At 50.1% G+C, this 19694-nt stretch overlaps 1 pseudogene; it reads left to right on the top strand.

Annotated features, from left to right (window-relative positions):
* The window catches only part of LOC129041466 (beta-glucuronidase-like), a 49263-nt pseudogene that overhangs the window by 17062 nt on the left and 12507 nt on the right, over positions 1 to 19694 (top strand).

The following is a 19694-nucleotide window of genomic DNA, read 5'->3' as shown; positions in this document are numbered from 1 at the left end:
AATATTTAGTGTCTGTTTCTGTAGAGCGGGGGTTTATTTTTTTAATTAAGATTGGGATGAGGGCTAATATATTTATTTCTAAGCCTGTTCAGATGAAAAATCAGTGTGAGCCTAGCATTGTGATAAGAGTACCTGTAAAAATAGTAAGGTAAATAATAAGTTGAGCTAATGGGTTAATTGGGACGGGAAGGGTGTAACCAACATTTTCGGGGTATGGGCCCGATAGCTGATTTAGCTGACCTTATCTTAGGACATGGTGTGATAGGTAGCATGGGGAATTTTGGATTCTCAGGGGTGGCTTCAATTCCTATAGTTCTAGAAATAAGAGGTTGAAATCCTATTGTTTACTCTATCAAAGTAATTATTTTGTCAGCCATATTTCTTACATTTGAGGTGGGATGCTGGAGATTAGGATGGGTATTGAGATATGTCATATACAGAATGCTAGTGTAAGTGGTAGAAAGGTTTTTCATAGGAGGTGTATGAGTTGATTGTAGCCAAAACGGGGATATGCTGTTTGAATTCATAAAAATAGGGAGGTTAAGAGGAGGCTCTTGGTAATGAAATATGTAGTATAGAGTTCTGGTGAATATATAGTGTGTAATGTTCCTAGAAAAATTATAATAGTTAGGGCATTTATTATGATAATATTCATGTATTCTGCTATGAAGAAGAGGGCAAATGGACCTGCGGTGTATTCGATGTTGGAACCTGAGACTAACTCTGATTCTCCTTCTGTTAGGTAAAAGGGGCTCGGTTAGTTTCTGCTAATGTGGAGAGAAATCATATTATGCCTAGGGGACTCCAGAAGTGCTGATCCAGAGAGAGTGTCTAAAAATCTATTCTCAGAAATGAGGGAAGGCCTTATGTCCATGAAACAGCAGATAGTATTAAAATAATCATTGTAATACCTATAACACAAGGAGAACTGGAATAGAGAACCAGAAGATTGCTGTGGTGACAATTCTGCTGCCTCCATCGATGGGGCATACCCCATTCTAAGTGGGAAATCTGTTTTTAGACAATTCCATTAAAAAGTTCCTGTCACTGGGTATGGTGGCTCACACCTCTAATCCCAGCACTTTGGGAGGCTGATAGGGAAGGATCTTTTGATCCCAAGGTAGGAAGCCATCCTGGCCAACATAGCAAAACCCCTTCTCTACAAAAAATAAAAAGAATGAAAAATTAGCCAGTTGTGGTGGTGTATGTCTGTAGTTCTAGCTATTCAGGAGGCTGAGGAAGGAGGATCCCTTGAGCCTGGGACTTCTTGAGGCTGCAGGGAGGTATGATCACACCACTGCACTCCAGGCTGGGCAACAGAGTGAGACCTGGTCTCTAAAAAAAAGAAAGGAAAAAGGTTTTCTCCCTAACCAAACTACAATTAGCTGACCAGTGCCTGTCACCCATGAACTTGAACACATGTGGTCTGACCCCACTGGAAGGAACGAGCCTGTCTTAGTTCAGGGAGATCCAGGATTTGCATAGCTCTTCTCCAGCACTGAGCTACTACTCACATTTGCCTCTCCTGTTCTGCTATCAACTGGCTTGATCTTTTTCTCTTCCTTTGTCTTTTAACATCTATTTACACCAAAGCTCAGTACTGGCTTCCTATGGCTGCTGTAATACATTACCACAAATTAAAAAAAATAATAATGATTTTGGCCAGGCATGGTGGCTCACACCTGTAATCCCAGTGCTTTTGGAGGCCGAGGCAGGCAGATCTCTTGAGGCCACAAGAGTTCAAGACCAGCCTGGCCAACATGGTGAAATCTCATCTCTACTAAAAATACAAAAGTTAGCTGGGCGTGGTGGCATGTGCCTGTAGTCCCAGCTACTTGAGAGGCTGAGGTGGGAGAATCACATGAAGCTAGGAGGCAGAGGTTGCAGTGAGCCGAGACCATGCCCCTGCACTCCAGCCTAGGTGATAGAGTGAGATTCCTTCCTAAAAGAAGAAAAAAGAGAAACCAAACTTTTTAAATAATTTTATTTTATTTTTTAAAAACTGAGATGGGGTCTTAAACTCCTAAGCTCAAGCCATCCACCTGCCTCAACCTCCCAAAGTGCTGGGATTATAGGCATGAGCCACCATGCCCGGCCTAACCCATGAATTCAATGACTCAACGTAATATGTGTTGTCTTATAATTCTGGACATCACAAATCTAAAATTGGTTTTTCCGAGATGAAATCAAGTGTCAGCCAGGATCTGGAGGAGGATCCATTTCCCTGTTTTTTTCCAGTTTCTAGAGGCCACCTGCATTCCTTGGCTTGTAGTTCATTCTTCTGTCTGCAAGAGCAGTGGTATAGCATCTTCAAGTCTCTCTCTGCTTCCATTGTTGATCTTACTTTTTTTTGAGACAGAGTCTCGCTCTGTCGCCCAAGCTGGAGTGCAGTGACGTGATCTTGGCTCACTGCAACCTCTGCCTCCCGGGTTCAAGCAATTCTCCCGCCTCAGCCTCTCAAGTAGTTGGGACTACAGGTGCCCACCACCACGCCTGGCTAATATTTTTGTATTTTTAGTAGAGATAGGGTTTCGCCATGTTGATCAGGCTGGTCTCAAACTCCCGAACTCAGGTGATCCACCCACCTTGGCCTCCCAGAGTGCTGGGATTTCAGGCATGAGCCTCCACACCTGGCCTAGTCCCATTACTTTCAGTGGGAAAATCCGCAATTACTTTTGTACCAATGTAATAGTAACATCAAGGATCACTGGTCACAGATCAGTGTGACAGATATTATTATAATAATTATAGGATGGGCGTGGTGGCTCATGCCTGTAATCCCAGCACTATGGAAGGCTGAGGCGGGTGGATCACCTGAGGTCAGGAGTTCAAGACCGCCCTGAATAAAATGGTGAAACCCTGTCTCTATTAAAATGCAAAAACTTAGCCGGGCATGGTGGTGTATGCCTGTATTCCCAGCTATTTGGGAGACTGAGCCAGGAGAATTGCTTGAACCCGGGAGGTGGAGGTTGCAATGAGTGGAGATCACACCATTGCACTTCAGCCTGGGCAACAAGAGGGAAATTCTGTCTCAAATAATAATAATAATAATTATTATTATTGTTATTCTGGGCACAGTGGCTCATGCCTGAAATCCCAGCACTTTGGGAGGCCAAGGCGGGTGGATCACATGAGGTCAGGAGTTCGAGATCAGCCTTGCCAACATGGTGAAACCCTGTCTCTACTAAAAATACAAATATTAGCTGGAAGTGGTGGTGGATACCTGCAATCCCAGCTACTTGGGAGGCTGAGGCAGAATTGCTTGAACCCAGGAGGGGAAGGTTGCAGTGAGCTGAGATCATGCCATTGCACTTTAGCCTGGTTGACAAGAGCAAGACTGTGTCTAAAAAATAAATAAAATAAAATGAAGAGGAGGAGGAGGAAACAGCCAGGTGAGGTGACTCACGCCTGTAAAGGAAGAGGAGGAGGAGGTGGTGGTCCTGGTGGTGGTGGTGGTAGAAACAGCCAGGTGTGATGGCTCATGCCTGTAGAGGAGGAGCTGGAGCTGGAGGAGGAGGAGGAAACAGCCAGGCAAGGAGGCTCATGCCTGTAAAGGAGGAGGAGGAGAAGGAGGAGGAGGAGGAAGAAAAAACAGAGGAGGAGGAAGAAAAAACAGAGGAGGAGTAAACAGCCAGGCAGGTGGCTCAGGCCTGTAGAGGAGGAGGAAACAGCCAGGCACACTGCCTCCTGCCTGTAAATGAGGAGGAGGAGGAAACAGACAGGTATGGTGGCTCACGCCTGTAAAGGAGGAGGAGGAAACAGCCAGGCGTGGTGGCTCACGCCTGTAAATGAGGAGGAGGAGTTGGAGGAGGAGGAGGAGGAGGAGGAGATAGCCATGTGAGGTGGCTCATGCCTGTAAATGAGGAAGAGGAGAGGAAACATCCAGGCATGGTGGCTCACGCCTGTAAGTGAGGAGGGAGAGTAGATACAGCCGCAGTGGCTCACGCCTGTCAAAGAGGAGGAGGAGGAAACAGCCAGATGTGGTGGCTCATGCCTGTAAAGGAGGAGGAGGAGGAGGAAGAAACAGGAGGAGGGGGAGGAAACAGCCAGCCCCTGTGGCTCATGCCTGTAGAGGACGAGGGGGAGGGAGAAAGGTGGGGAGGGGGAGGGGGAGGAGGCAAAAACAGGCAGGCTCTTTGGCTGGCAACAGCCAGGCATGGTGGCTCACACCTGTAGAGGAAGAGGAGGAAACAGCCACAGTGGCTCACGCCTGTAAAGGAGAAGGAGGAGGAGGAAACAGCCAGATGCAGTGGCTCACGCCTGTGAAAAAGGAGAAGGCGGAGGAGGAGGAAACAGCCAGGCCCAGTGGCTCATGCCAGAGGAGGAAGAGTGGGGGAGGTTGATGGGGGAGGAGAGGAAGGGGGAGGGGGAGGAGGAGGAGGAGGAGAAAAATAAGAAAAAGAAGGAACAGAACAAAAAGAAAAAGGCATGTTCCATGGCTGGCAATAGCCAGGCATGGTGGCTCATGCCTGTAGAGGAGGAGGAGGAGGAAACAGCCAGGTGAGGTGGCTCACGCCTGTGAAGGAGGAGGAGGAGGAAAAAAAGGTGGAGGAGGGGGAGGAAAAAAAGGTGGAGGAGGAGGAGGAAAAAAAGGTGGAGGAGGAGGAGGAAAAAAAGGTGGAGGAGGAGGAAAAAAAGGTGGAGGAGGAGGAGGAGGAGAAAGAAAAAACAGCCAGGTGTGGTGGCTCATGCCTTTAATCCCAGCAGTTTGGGAGGCGGTGAGGCAGCAAGCTGAAAGGAGGGAGGAGGAAAAAAAAGAGGAGGAGGAAGAAAGGAGGAAGGAGGGAAGAGGAAAAAGAAACAGGAGGAGGAAAGGAGGAAGGAAGAAGGACGAATAAAACAGCTGGGCTGGGCTCCGTGGCTCATGCCTGTAGCCCCAGCTACTCGGGAGGCTGAGGTAGAAGAATCTCTTGAACCTGGGAGGCAGAGGTTGCAGTGAGCTGAGATCATGCCACTGTACTCCAGCCTGGGTGACAGAGTGAGACTCTGTCTCAAAAAAAAAAAAAAAAAGAAACAGGCACGGTGCCTCACGCCTGTAATCCCAGAATTTGGGAGGCTGAGGCGGGAAGATTGCTGGACATCCAGGAGTTTGAGACAAGCCTGATCAACATAGTGAGAACCCATGTCTACAAAAAAAGTTAAAAATTAGCCAGGAATGGTGGCACAAGGCAGTCATCCCAGCTACTCAGAAGGCTGAGGCAGGATGATCACTTGAGCCTAGGAGGTTGAGGCTGCAGTGAGCTATGGTCAAACCGCTGCACTTAAGCCTGGGCAGTGGAGTAAGATTCTATCTCAAAAAAATAGTAATAAAGTTTGAAATACAGTAAGAATTACCAAAATGTGACACAAAGACACCACATGAGCACATGCTGTTGGAAACATGGCACCAATCCACTAGCTCAACACAGGGCCACAATCCTCTAATATGTTAAGAAATGGGCCAGGCATTGTGACTCACGCCTGTAATCCCAGCACTTTGGGCTGGATCGCCTGAGGTCGGGAGTTCCAGACCAGCCTGACCAACATGGAGAAACCCCATCTCTACTAAAAATAAAAAATGAGTCAGGCATGGTGGCGCATGCCTGTAATCCCAGCTACTCAGGAGGCTGAGGCAGAAGAATTGCTTGAACCCAGGAGGTGAAGTTTGCTGTCAGCCAAGATCATGCCATTGTACTCCAGTCTGGGCAACAAGAGCGAAACTCCATTTAAAACAAACAAACAAATAGAAAGTTAAAAAGTTAAAGAACTGGTTGTTGGAAGAGCTTGGCACCTCCGCTCTCTTGCTTCCTCCTTTGCCGTGTGATCTGCACATAGCTCCCCTTCACCCTTCTGCCGTGAGTGGAAGCTTCCAAGGCTGCAGCAGAAGTAGATGTTGGGGCCATGCTTCTAGTACAGCCTGCAGAACCGTGAGCCAGACAAATCTCTTTTTGACAAAAAAGAGACCAATGACCCAGCCTCAGCTGTTCCTTTATAACAACCTAAGAGGATGAGCTACTTTATTGGGTTGTTGTGAGAAGTAGATGAGATAATACAGGTAGAGCCCCCAGATGAGGGTCTGTCTGGCACGTGGTGTATCAGTCAGGACAGGCTAATTAAGCTGCAGTAACAAACAACCCCAAAACCTCAGTTGTTTGGATCAATAAAAGACTTACTTCTCATTCATGCTACACATACATGACAGGTTGGAAAGGGGGCTTTGATTTCCATAAGTTGCTCAGGGATCCCAGCTGAGGGATGCTCAGTTTCACTTGTGCTTCCATGATCACCAAGGCAGGAAAAAGGGTTGCAGAAAATCAGGCGTTGGCTTTTAAAAATATTGCTGTTTGCTGGGCATGGTGGCTCATGCCTGTAATCTCAGCACTTTGGGAGGCTGAGGTGGGTGGATTGCCTGAGGTCAGGTGTTCATGACCAGCCTGGCCAGTGTGGTGAAACCGCTTCTCTGCTAAAAATACAAAAATTAGCTAGATGTGGTGGTACACGCCTGTAGTGCCCGCTACTCGAGAGGCTGAGGCAGGAGAATCGCTTGAACCTGGGAGGCAGAGGTTGCAGTGAGCCGAGATCATGCCACCGCACTCCAGCCTGGGCAACAGAGTGAGATTCCGCCTCAAAAAAATTTTTTGTTGTTATTGTTTTTTGTTTGTTTAAGGCTGGGCATGGTGGCTCATGCCTGTAATCCCTGCACTTTGAGAGGCCAAGTAGGGGGCAGATTACGTGAGTTTAGGAGTTTGAGAACAGCCTGGCCAACATGGCAAAACCCCGTCTCTACAAAAAATTAGCCCAGCATGGTGGCGTGCACCTGTAGTCCTAGCTATTCGGGAGGCAGAGTTGGGAGGATTGCTTGAGCCTGGGAGGCAGAGGTTGCAGTGAGCTGAGACCGTGGCACTGCCCTCCAGCGTGGGTGACAGACTGAGAACCTCTCTCTCTCTAAAAAAAAAAAAAAAAAAAAATCGCTGTTTACATTTCATTGACCAAAAAGTCACACGGTCACCCCTCACATGACAGGGTCAAAGACATGCAGCATGCAGTTCCACTTCGTGTCTAAAAAGAGGGCGAAATAAATATTTGGTTAACATCTACGGTTAATCATAATTTAAAAAGTAGGCAGAGGAGAGCTCACTGAGGATGCGACATTTGAGGTGAGGCTTCAATGACAAAGAAGCGGAAATTATAGGAGCTACACATGCAAAGTCTCTAAGGCAGGAATGGGCTTTTAAGGAACAGAAAGTAGTAGCTTGACTGTTTGGAGAACGGTGAATGAGAGTAAGAATTGAGCAGGGGCTGGGTCATACAAAGCTTTCTTGGCCATAGTAAGGAGTTTGAATTATATTTCAAGTGCACCAGGAGACCGGGCAGGGTGGCTCACACCTTTAATCCGGGCACTTTGGGAGGCTGAGGTGGGAGAATCATTTGAGCCAAGGAGTTTGAGACAGACCAGCCTGAGAAACAAAGACCCCAAAATGTCACCCAAAAATTTAAAAATGAGCAGGTCACGGTGGTACATGCTTGTGGTCCCAGCTACTTGGGAGGCTGAAATGGGAGGATCGCTTGAGCCTAGAAGGTCGAGGCTGCAGTGAGATGTGATGGTGCCACTGTACTCCAGCCAGGGCAACAGAGTGAGATCTGTCTCAAAAGAAAAAAAAAATTGGCTGCGTGTGGTGGCTCATGCCTGTAATCCCAGCACTTTGGGAGGCTGAAGCAGTGGATCACTTGAGGTCAGGAGTTTGAGACCAGCTTGGCCAACATGGTGAAATATGTTTGTATTTACTAAAAATACAAAAATTAGCTGGGTGTGGTGTTGCGTGCCTGTAATCCCAGCTACTCAGGAGGCTGAGACAGCAGAATCGTTTGAACCCAGGAGACAAGAGATTGCAGTAAGCCAAGATTGCACCATTGCACTCCAGCCTGGGAGGCAAAGTGGGACTCAGTCTAAAAAAAAAAAAATATGTGAACTGATACATTGGGCTGTGACTTCATGAAAAGATACTATCATTGTTTATAGTACTGGTACAGGTTTGTACCCTATAAACACAAGAATTGTAATAACTTCTAGTGCACATAATTATCATAAAAATGCAAACTCTATTTTAAAAAGTTAGCTGGGTGTGGTGGCATGCACCCGTGTCCAGCTACTTAGGAGGCTGTGGCAGGAGGGTTGCTTGAACCCAGGAGTTGGAGGCTGCGGTGAGCTATAATCGCACCACTGCACTCCAGCCTGGGTGCCAGAGCACATCCATGTCTCTAAAACATGCAAGCAAAATGAAACAAAATAAAAACTCTGTGTGTGTGAGATTGCACACACCAAATGATTGAGGCCGTTCTGTTAGGAGTGATGACACATTATGACTGGGTAGCAACAAGAATGAAATTATATGCTTACAATTGTACTTCTCTGATGACTCGAACTATTTCATACACATTAGCTTCTGGGTCCATATATATCAAATGTTATTTCTTTTTCCTCTTTTTCTTTTCCTTTTTTTTTTTTTTTTTTTTGTTTGTTTGTTTTTGAGACAGAGTCTTGCTCTGTCACCCAGGCTAGAGTGTAGTGTCACAATCTCAGTTCATTGAAACCTCTGCCTCTGGGGTTCAAGTGATTTCCTTGCCTCAGCCTCCCGAGTAGCTGGGATTACAGGTGCATGCCACCACACCAGGCTAATTTTTTGTATTTTAGTGGAGACGGGGTTTTGCCATGTTGGCCAGGCTGGTCTCGAACTCCTGACCTCAGGTGATCTGCCGGCCTTAGCCTCCCAGAATGCTGGTATTGATGGTGTGAGCCACTGCACCCAGCCTTCTAATGTTACTTTTCTACTACCCTTTTTTTTTTTTTTTTTTTGAGACAGGGTCTTGCTCTGTTCCCCAGGCTGCAGTGCAGTGGTGCAATGACAGCTCACTGCAGCCTCAACCTCTCATGCTCAAGCGATGCTCCCACATCAGCCTACTGGGTAGCTGGGACTACAGGTATGTGCCACCACGCCTGGCTAATCTTTGTATTTTTTTAGAGATGGGGTTATGCTATGTTCCCTAAACTGGTTTCAAACTCCTGAGCTCAAGCAATCCGCCCACCTCAGCCTCCCAAAGTGCTGAGATTACAGGTGTGAGCCACTATGCCCAGCCAAAAAAAAAAAAAAAAGGAAGAAAGAAAGTATTCTGCTTACCATGATCCTGGGAACTGGGACGTCTAAGTCCATCAGATCCTAATGTTATAAAGACTGGAAACATGGCCGGGTGTGGTGGCTCACGCCTGTAATCCCAGCACTTTGGGAGACTGAGATGCGCGGATCACGAGGTCAGGAGATCGAGACCATCTTGACTAACACAGTGAAACCCCATCTCTACTAAAAATACAAAAAATTAGCTGGGTGTGGTGGCAGGCGCCTGTAGTCCAAGCTACTCAGGAGGCTGAGGCAGGAGAATGGCGTGAACGCAGGAGGCGGGGCTTGCAGTGAGCCAAGATTGCGCCACTGCACACTAGCCTGGGTGACAGAGTGAGACTCCGTCCCAAAAAAAAAAATACTGGAAACACATTAGAAAACTCAGCCAGGTGTGGTGGTGCATGCCTGGAGTCCCAGCTACTTGGGAGACTGAGGTAGAAAGATCTTTTGAAGGCTGGGTGTGGTGGCTCACACCTGTAATCCCAGCACTTTGGGATGCCCAGGCAGGCAGATCACGAGGTCAGGAGTTCGAGACCAGCCTAATATGGTGAAACCCCAGCTGTATTAAAAATATAGAAATTAGCCAGGTGTGGTGGCAGGTGCCCATAATCCCAGGTACTCAGGAGGCTAAGGCAGGAGAATCGCTTGAACCCAGGAGGTGGAGGTTGCAGTGAGCTGAGATCACACCATTGCACTCCAGCCTGGGTGACAGAGCAAGACTCTGTCTCAAAAAAAAAAAAAAAAAAAAGATCTTTGATACCAGACTGAGCAACGTAGTGAGACCCCATTTCTGAAATAAATGTTTTTTTAAAAATTTGCCTGGGCCGGGTGCGGTGGCTTAAGCCTGTAATTCCAGTACTTTGGGAGGCCGAGGTGGGCAGATCGCATGAGGTCAGGAGTTCAAGACCACGCCACCCAACATGATAAAACCCTCTCTCTACTAAAACTACAAAATTAGCTGGTCATGGTGGCACATGCCTGTAATCCCAGCTACTTGGGAGGCTGAGGGAGAAGAATTGCTTGAACCTGGGAGGCAGAGGTTGCAGTGAGCCGAGATCACGCCACTGCGCTCCAGCCTGGGCGACAGAATAAGACTCCGTCTCAAAAAAGAAAAACAGAAAACTTTTTTTTTGTAAGATACAGGGTCTCACTACATTGTCCAGGCTGTTCTCGAACTTCTGACCTCAAGACATTTTCCCACGTTGACCTCCCAAAGCGCTGATTACAAGCATAAGCCACCCAGACACTCATCCTGCCAGAGTGTCATGTGTTGCAGAGAGCTGGGCCCGGGGATCGGGAGGAGGGGACAGTTAAGACATCCTGAGGTCAACTCTGCCAAGGCAGGAAGGTCCGTTGGTTTTCAAGGTTCAGATAGAGGACGGGATGTGACATCAGGCGAAGGATGCCACCCCTGTTCCCCTCCTGACTTGGGTGTGGTCAGCAGAGAAGTGGCACCAGGTGATGTCTGGGCCGCTTTTTCCTGGTCTACATCCTCTTTTTCTGACTTTGTGGCATTCAGTACAGGAGGAAGAGAGGAGAGGGCTGGGTGCCAGCATGCACCCCACTCACAGTGTCCTAAGCAAAGCCCCCCATCCCCCAACCAGCCTTCCTCCCTGTGACAGGCAGTGGGTCATCTGCCTGTTAGTCATGCGTCTGAACCCTCTTGCCTCAGGCTTGGATGTGGCCCTGGGCTCTCCCCTGTCTCAGGAGATATTGGGCCCATCCACTCCGAGGAGGAACTCCTGGCCCCACTGGCCCAGGTGCACAAACTGCCTTGGCAGTTGACCTGTCTGGCCCTTCTCTCTGCAGTCGGGCCCTACCCTGGACATGTGAGTTCTCTCCAGCTTCAACGACATCGGCCAAGACTGGTGGCTGTGGCATTTTGTTGGCTGGGTGTGGTACAAACGGGAGGTGACCCTGCCAGAGCAATGGACCCAGGACCTGCGCACAAGAGTGGTGCTGAGAATTGGCAGTGCCCACTCCTATGCTGTTGTGGTCAGTGCGGTCAGGAGCAGGCAGGGCGGGTTGAGTGCACACGGCTGCTGAACAGCATGGGACCTCCATCTACCACCCCACAGCCTGTCTCCTGGGGTGGGACAGTAGGGGACACTCCCCTGCCCAGAGGGCTGTGTGCTGTGTAGGGGGATAGGTGGCCTGATCTACCCTATTGGGATGTCATTCTTCCCATCTGGCTGGCAGGCCCCTGAGCCCCATGTTGCAGGTTATGTGAGGGAGTGCCTGATAGCAGGGCCCCACCTCTTGCCCTGACCTGCCACCCCCTCCCCTTATCCCCTGTGCCTGCAGTGGGTGAATGGGGTTGACACACTAGAGCATGAAGGGCAGACATCAGCAGCCTGGTCTAGGTGGTGCCCCTGGCCTCTTGCCTCCCCATCGCTATCACCATCAACAACATGCTCACCCCCTCCACCCTGCCACCAGGGACCATCCGCTACATGACCAACACCTCCAAGTGGGTACCATCCTGTCTCCACCACACCCACCCACCTTCCCATCCCACCCCGTGGTCGTCTTGTAAGGGACAGGGTGGCCTTCACAGAGTGGACTTCTTCAACTAAGCGGGACTGCAGTGGGCTGTGCTTCTGTAGACGACACCCACCACTTACATCGATGACATCACCGTCACCACCAGCGTGGAGCATGACAGTGGTGAGGGCTTCTGGTAGGATCCTCCCTCAGCGGGCCCAGGGTGGCACTGTTTGTTCCCTGTTTGGAAAGCTCTCCCAGGAAAAAGGTTCTCCCAGCTTCTCTAAACCCTCACAGGTTCCCATCCACCTACGAAGGTAAAATCCAGCCGGTCTGAGTGGGCACAGGCTCCCAAAATCACCCATGTGTTTGACCTTGCTTGGAGAAGAGAGGTCTGGCCTAACATCACACAGCTCAGGGTGGCCATGCTGTCCCTTCCCCATGGTGCTGCTCTCACTCCAGCTCCCCTTGATACACATTGTGTTCAAGGAACAGGCAGCTTCGGGGGGCCGGGCACAGTGGCTCACTCCTGTCAACCCAGCTCTTTGCAAGGAGGCCCTGGTGGGAGGATCACTTGAGGCCAGGAGTTGAAGACCAGCCTGGGCAACATAGCGAGACCATCACCACAAAAAATTAAAAAATTAGCCAGGCATGGTGATGTGTGCCACTAGTCCCAGCTGCTGAGGCAGGAGAATCACTTGAGCCTGGGAGGTCAGGGGTGCAGTGAGCTATGACCATGCCACTGCACTCCGGTCTGGGCAACAGACGGAGACCCTGTCTTTTTTTGGAGACAGATTTCTCGCTCTGTCACCCAGGCTGGAGGGCAGTGGTGGGATCTTGGCTCACTGCAACCTCCACCTCACGGGTTCAAGCGATTCTCCTGCCTCAGCCTCCCGAATAGCTGGGATTGCAGGCACCCACCACCATGCCCGGTTAATTTTTGTATTTTGTTTAGTAGAGATGGAGTTTCACCATTGCTGGCCTGGCTGGTCCTGAACTCCTGACCTCAGATGATCCACCCGCCTCAGCCTCCCAAAGCGTAAGGATTACAGGCGTGACCCACCATGCCCGGCTGGGATACTCTGTCTTTAAGGAAAAAAAAATTTTTTTTAAGTTTTTTTCTTTTTTAAAATATATCTTTTTCTTTTTCTGAGATGAGGCCTTGCGCTATCTGCCAGGCTGGTGTGCGGTGGTGAGATTATTGACAGCTGTTGTGGGGCCGCAGTTCTAAGTTTAAAGGGATTTAGGCTGGGTGTGGTGGCTAATGCCTGTTATCCCAGCACTTTGGGAGGCCAAGGTGGGCGGATGACTTGAGCCGAAAGTTGGAGACTCACCTGGGCAACATAGTGAGACCCTGTCTCAAAAAATAAATAAAATAAATAAGTAAATAAGAATTTAAACAAGAATCGCACAGCAAAGACGATGCAGCATACAGCAATTTATTGCAAAGGAAAAAGTGTTTTGACAGTTAAGTTCAGAATAGCCTGGATGCAGTGGCTTGTGCCTGTAATCCTAGCACTTTCTGAGGCTGAGGTAGGTGGATCACTTGAGCTCAGGAGTTCAACCCAGCCTGGCCAACATTAGCTGGGCATGATGGCATGTGCCTGTAATATACCAGCTACTCAGGAGGTTGAGATGGGAGAATTGCTTGAACCCAGGAGGTGGAGGTTGCAGTGAGCTGTGATTGCAACACTGCACTCCAGCCTGGGTGACAGAGCGAGACCCCGTCTCAGAAAATATAATGAAGTACAAAATACACGGTTCACCGTGAGAGAGAGAGAATTCAGGGCAGGCTGCTCGTAAGGATGAGACAGCGCTGATTATTACTGGGGAGACACTGGGAGTCTTACATGATGAATTCCTAAGGAGCTGGGAAGAGGTGTTACTCTAAGCAAGCTCTGGGTCGTCCTCTTGGTGCACATGCCCAGTAGCTGTACTTGCTTACATCTACTTACAGGTGAGTTTACACATCACCTGTCTCAGCGCCGTGGCTGGCATGTCCAAAGGACACGGTCACTTCCTTGACTACCTACCCTGCCTCAAGATCATAGCTCACTGCAGCCCTGAACTCCTGGCTCAAGCAATCCTCCCACTTCATCCTCCCGAGTAGCTAGGGCTGCTGGGAATGCAGGCATGCACCACCACGCCTGGCTAATTTTTTGTATTTTTATGGAAGAAGTGGTTTTAATATGTCACCAAGGCTGATCTTGAACTCCTGGGCTCAAGCGATCCTTTCATCTCAGCCTCCCCAGGTGTTGGGATTACAGGTGTGACCATGTTGCCTGGCCAAAAAAATCTTTTTTTAAATTAAAAAAAAAAAAGCGCCAGGCGTGGGGGTTCACACCTGTAATCCCAGCAATTTTGGAGGCCATGGCAGGAGGATCACCTTAAGTCAGGTGTTGGAGACCAGCCTGGCCAACATGTCAAAACTCCATCTCTACTAAAAAGTACAAAATTAGCTGGGCATGGTGGTACACGCCTAAAATCCCACGTACTTGGAAGGCTGAAGCAGGAGAATCACCTGAACCCAGGAGGTGGAGGTTGCAGTGAGCCGACATCATGCCACTGCACTCCAGCCTGGGGGACAGAGCGAGACTTTGTCTCAAAAAAAAAAAAAAAATTAAAAGTTTTAAAAAAGCAACAGAAACAAATGACTGCCTGGGAGTGGTGACTGCAGGACACTCCCGTTTGTGTGGCCCAGGTCATGTCCCTCCCTCAGCCCTGGTATTTCTTGCCTCCTGCAGGGCTGGTGAATTACCAGATCTCCGTCAAGTGCAGTAACCAGTTCGAGTTGGAAGTGCCTCTTCTGGATGCAGAAAACAAAGTCGTGGCCAAGGGAGCCAGGACCCAGGGCCAGCTGAAGGTGCCGGGTGCCAGCCTCTGGTAGCCATACTTGACGCACGAATGCTCCACCTATCTGTACTCGTTGGAGGTAACGGTGGTTTGGGACTTGCTTAAGGGAGGTCTTTTGCCCCCATCTGGTGGCCCTGGCTTCAGCAGGAGCCCAGGACAGGTGGATGGGCAGGCATGGTCCTCTGATGTTTCCTACCCTTGGTGGGAGGCCCAGGTTTTTTTTTTTTTTTTTTTTTTTTGAGATGGTCTCACTCTGTCACCCAGGCTGGAGTGCAATGGCCTGATTACAACTCACTGCAGCCTTGAGCTCCTAGGCTGCAGCAATCCTCCTACCTGGACTGCTGAGTAGCTGGGACTACAGGCACATGCCACCATGCCTGGCTAATTAAAAAAAACCTTTTTTGTAGGCTGGGCATGGTGGCTTACACCTGTAATCCCAGCACTTTCGGAGGCCGAGGTGGCTGGATCACTTGAGGCCAGGATTTGAAGACCATCCTGGCTAACACGATGAAACCCCGTCTCTATTAAAAATACAAAAAAAAATTAGCCAGGCGTGGTGGTGGTGGGCCCCTGTAGTCCCAGCTACTCGGGAGGCTGAGGCAGGAGAATGGCATGAACCCAGGAGGCAGAGCTTGCAGTGAGCCGAGATCATGCCACTGTACTCCAGCCTGGGTGACAGAGTGAGACTCCATCTCAAAAAAAAAAATAAAAAAATGCAAATTTGCTGGGCATGGTGGTGCATGCCTGTAATCCAACTACTCAGGAGGCTGAGGCAGGAGAATTGCTTGAATTTGGGAGGCAGAGGCTGCAGTGAGTTGAGATCATGTCACTGTACTCCAGCCTGGGTGACAGAGTGAGACTGTCTCAAAAAAAAAATTATTTTTAGAGATGGGGGTCTCACTCTGTCACCAGGCTGGTCTTAAACTCCTGGACTCAAGTGATCCTCCTGCCTTAGCCTCCCAAAGCGTGGGAACTCCAGGCATGAGCTACCCTGTCTGGTCAAGGGGAAGGCCCAGTTTTGAAGGGCAGGTCCCCAGGGTCAGCCAGGGAAGGGCAGAGCCTCTGTTTGCTACATCTCTGCTTGCAGCCCCGAGGCAGCTGCTGGGGTGCATGAAGGGCCTTCCTGCCAAAGGGCAGGCCAGATGGGGCTCAGGCTGTCAGGGTGCTCACACCTGGTGCTTTGGTTGTCGTAGGTGCGGCTGACTGCACAGATGTCACTGGGGCCTGTGTCTGACTTCTACACACTCCCTGTGGGGGTCCGCACTGTGGCTGTCACCGAGAGCCAGTTCCTCATCAATGGGAAAACTTTGTATTTCCACAGCGTCAACAAGCATGAGGATGTGGACGTGAGTTGGGGCTCCTGGGTCCTCGTGGGGGCTGCTTCTGGTCACCTTCTACTTTTGCCTTCCCTGTGTCCCGCAGTTGAGCACAGCTCAGGGTAATGAGGCAAATGGCTCCAAACTGCCCTGTGGTGGAGCTGGTGCTTGGGCTGGAGAGGGGGCTCGTGGGGTGGCTCTCCAGGGTCCTGGCTGTTGGAGGAAGTGCAGCTTTGACAGGGACATGGGTCACTCGGCTCTGCTGTCTCCTAGATCCGAGGGAAGGGCTTCGACTGGCCGCTGCTGGAGAAGGACTTCAACCTGCTTCGCTGGCTTGGTGCCAATGCCTTCCACACCAGCCACTACCCCTACGCCGAGGAGGTGCTGCAGATGCGTGACCGCTATGGGATTGTGGTCATCGATGAGTAGTGTCCCTCCATGGGCCTGGTGCTGCCATGAGTCCCCACCACGCACCCACTCCGCCTTCCCAGCCCGCGGGCCTCACCGTGATCTTCTGTCCCTTCCCTCCTGGCCCGCAGGCAGCTCTTCAACAACGTGTCTGCATCACCACATGCGGGTGATGAAGGAACTGGTGTGCAGGGACACACCCTGCCATGGTAACGTGGTCTGTGGCCAAGGAGCCTGCATGCTACCTGGAATCTGCCGGCTACTACTTCAAGTGAGTGCCCCCTGCCTGCCCTGGGCTGGATTGGGAAGGAGACCCAGGCAGGTGGCTCACTGGGGTGGGTGTGTGCTGTTCAAGATCAGCCCGTCTCAGCCCTTTGGGAGGGCTGCCCATACCCGGACAGTTCAGGGGACCAAATATCTACCCACCCAAATTATGGTTTTCTTTTGCTTGCTTGCTTTTTTTTTGAGATGGAGTCTTGCTGTGTCGCCCAGGCTGGAGTGTGGCAGCACAGTCTTGGCTCACTAAAACCTCCGCCTCCCGGGTTCACGTGATTCTCCTGGCTCAGCCTTCTGAGTAGCCAGGATTAGAGACATGCATGAGCCACTGCGCCTGGGCTGTTTTTTGTTTTTTTGGACAGGGTCTCACTCTGGTTGCCGAGGCTGGAGTGCAGTGGCACAATCTCAGCTCCCTGCAGCCTCAACTTCCCAGGCTCAGGTGATCCTCCTGCCTCAGCCTCCCAAGTAGCTGGGATTGTAGATGTATGCCACCATGCTCAGCTAATTGTTGGCCTTTTTTTTTTGAGATGGATTCTCACTCTGTCGCCCAGGCTGGAGTGCAGTGGCATAATCTTGGGTAACTGCAACCTCCACCTCCCAGGTTTAAGTGATTCTCCAGCCTCAGCCTCCCAAGTAGCTGAAATTACAGGTACGTGCCACCACGCCCAACTAACTTTAGCACTTTTCAGTAGAGACAGTGTTTCACCATGTTGGCAAGGCTGGTCTTGGACTCCTGACCTCAGGTGATCTGCCTGCCTTGGCTTCCCAAATGCTGGGATTACAGGCGTGAGCCACTGTGCCTGGCTAAGTTTTGTATTTTTAATAGAGATGGGGTTTCACCATGTTGGCCAGGCTGGCCTCGAACTCCTGGCCTTAAGTGACCTGCCTGCCTCAGCTTCCCAAAGTGCTGGGATTACAGGTGTGAGCCACCGCACCCGGCCTCCCTTTTTTCCTTACAATCATGCAATTCTAACTCAGCGTTCAGAGGTGGATTTTTCACTTGCAGCAGAGGCAGTAGAGGTTGTAGAAATGCTCCTTGAGGCAGACGCCACACCCTGATTTCATGGAGTGCTTTGGGCTGAGCCAAGTCTGCAGTAGGCAGAAGGTTCTAAGAAGTTGTCCCAGCCTGGGCAAAGGACAGTTCAGAGCTGGGGGGCACAGGGGTGTGCTCAGCAGGACTGGGTGGACAGGTCCTTTGTTGCAAAGGTGGAGAGCACTGGCTTCCAGGAGCAGGTGCCTGACACAGGCTTCTTTGGGAGGTGGCCAGAGGAGATGCTTGATTTCCGGGGCAGGAATTGGAGGGAGCTGCCCAGGCTGGAGTGGTTCAGCCAGGCTGTCACAAGGCTTTGAAGCTTCTCATCTGAGAGCCCACACTCCCTGTTTGCTTGATGCATTAGTAAATATCCCACCCAAATCTGCATCCATCCGCTCCTGTGTTCAAGAGCTGTTTCAGGGAGTCAACCTCATTTTTGCCAGTGTTCAGCCCACTGACCTCAGCTCTGTGTACCTGGAAAGGTGGCTGCTCCTCTGGGGGGACAGGATTCGGAGGCAGGGGAAGAAAGAGTGATGTTAGAGAGCTCAGTCTAGGACTACAGGATCGTGTGCCCTTACATAAAATACATCTGAAGTTAGGGAAGAAAGCAGTGGCTTCATGCCTTTTTTTCTTTTCTTTTTTGTTTTGTTTGTTCATTTGTTTGTTTCGAGACAGGTTCTTGCTCTGTGGACCAGGCTGGAGTGCAGTGGCACGATCCCGGCTCACTACAACCTCCACCTCCTGGGTTCAAGCGATTCTTGTGCCTCAGCCTCCTGAGTAGCTGGTGTTACAGACGTGTGCCACCATGCTCGGCTAATTTTTGTATTTGTAGTAGAGACAGGGTTTCGCCATGTTGGCCAGGCTGATCTTGAACTCCCGACCTTAAGTGATACACCTGCCTCAGCCTCCCAAAGTGTAGGGATTACCAGTGTGAGCCATTGTGCCTGGTCTCGTGTTGTGTTCTGGTGGGGGAAGATGGGACAGAGAGGATGGAAGGGTGTCTGAGCCATTCCTGGACTGATGGAACCTGTCTTCTGCCTTTTGTAGACAGGATGGTGATCGCTCACACCAAAGTCTTGGACCCCTCACGGCCTGTGACCTTTGTGACCAACTCCAACTGTGCAGCAGATAAAGGGGTGAGCCTGGGGGTCCCCCCTCATTTTTCCCCACCTTTGCCTGGGCTTGTCCTGAAGCCTGATCATGGAACAACTGGAAAGGACCATGAGCTGCCAATCTGGGTTTTTTTTTTAATTTTGTTTTCTTACTTAAAAAGATAGAGACAGGGTCTCGCCATGTTGCCCAGGCTGATCTTGAACTCCTGGGCTCAAGTGATCCTCCTGCCTCAGCCTCCCAAAGGTCTGGGGTTACAGGTGTGGGCCACCGCACCGAGCCTCAGCCAGTCTGTTTTCAAAGATGATCTTTAGGTTAGTGAGAATTCTCTCCCTGCTTACTTGCCAGGCAGTGTGGCTTTCTCAATACAAGGAGGGTGGGCATAGGACAAATCCCATAGGTGGGATTTGTTTGCTCAGTTTGGACTCAGCGTTTTTTGCACTTTGATTTAATAGACTCATAAAATGTCAAAGGTTTAAAGGAGCTTAGAGTTCATCTGGCCCACACCTGGCTGATCAGAATCTCTAGGGGAAGTTTTTTTGAAATGGCAATCTCTGCATTCTGAGATCCTGATTCAGTAACTCCAGGGTTGGAGCCTTTGTTTTTCTTTTTCTTTTGTAGAGGCAAGATCTTTCTCTGTTGCCCTGGCTGGAGTGCAGTGGTGTGATCATAGCTCACTGCAGCCTTGAATTCCTGGGCCCAAGCGATCCTCTTGCCTCAGTGTCCCGAGTAGCTGGGATTCCAGGTGTGCACCACTGTGCTTGGCTAATTTTAAATTATTTTTTAGAGATGGGATCTCACTATGTTGCCCAGGCTGGTCTCAAACCCTTGAGCTCAAGTGATCCTCCTACCTTGTCCTCCCAAAGTGGTGGGATTACAGGCACAAGCTGCCATTAGCATTCTTTTTTGAGGTGGAGTCTTGCTCTGTTGCCCAGGCTGGAATGCAAAGGTACAATCTTGGCTTACTGCAACCTCCCCCTCCCAGGTTCAAGCAATTCTCCTGTCTCGGCCTCCGATGTAGCTGGGATTACAGGCGCACACTACCATGCCCGACTTAAGTTT

This window comes from Pongo pygmaeus, chromosome 6 (genome assembly GCF_028885625.2).
Source record: "Pongo pygmaeus isolate AG05252 chromosome 6, NHGRI_mPonPyg2-v2.0_pri, whole genome shotgun sequence".
Lineage (NCBI taxonomy): Eukaryota > Metazoa > Chordata > Mammalia > Primates > Hominidae > Pongo > Pongo pygmaeus.
Note: the sequence above shows the minus strand (reverse complement) of the source record. Positions and strands in the feature narration are given on the sequence as shown.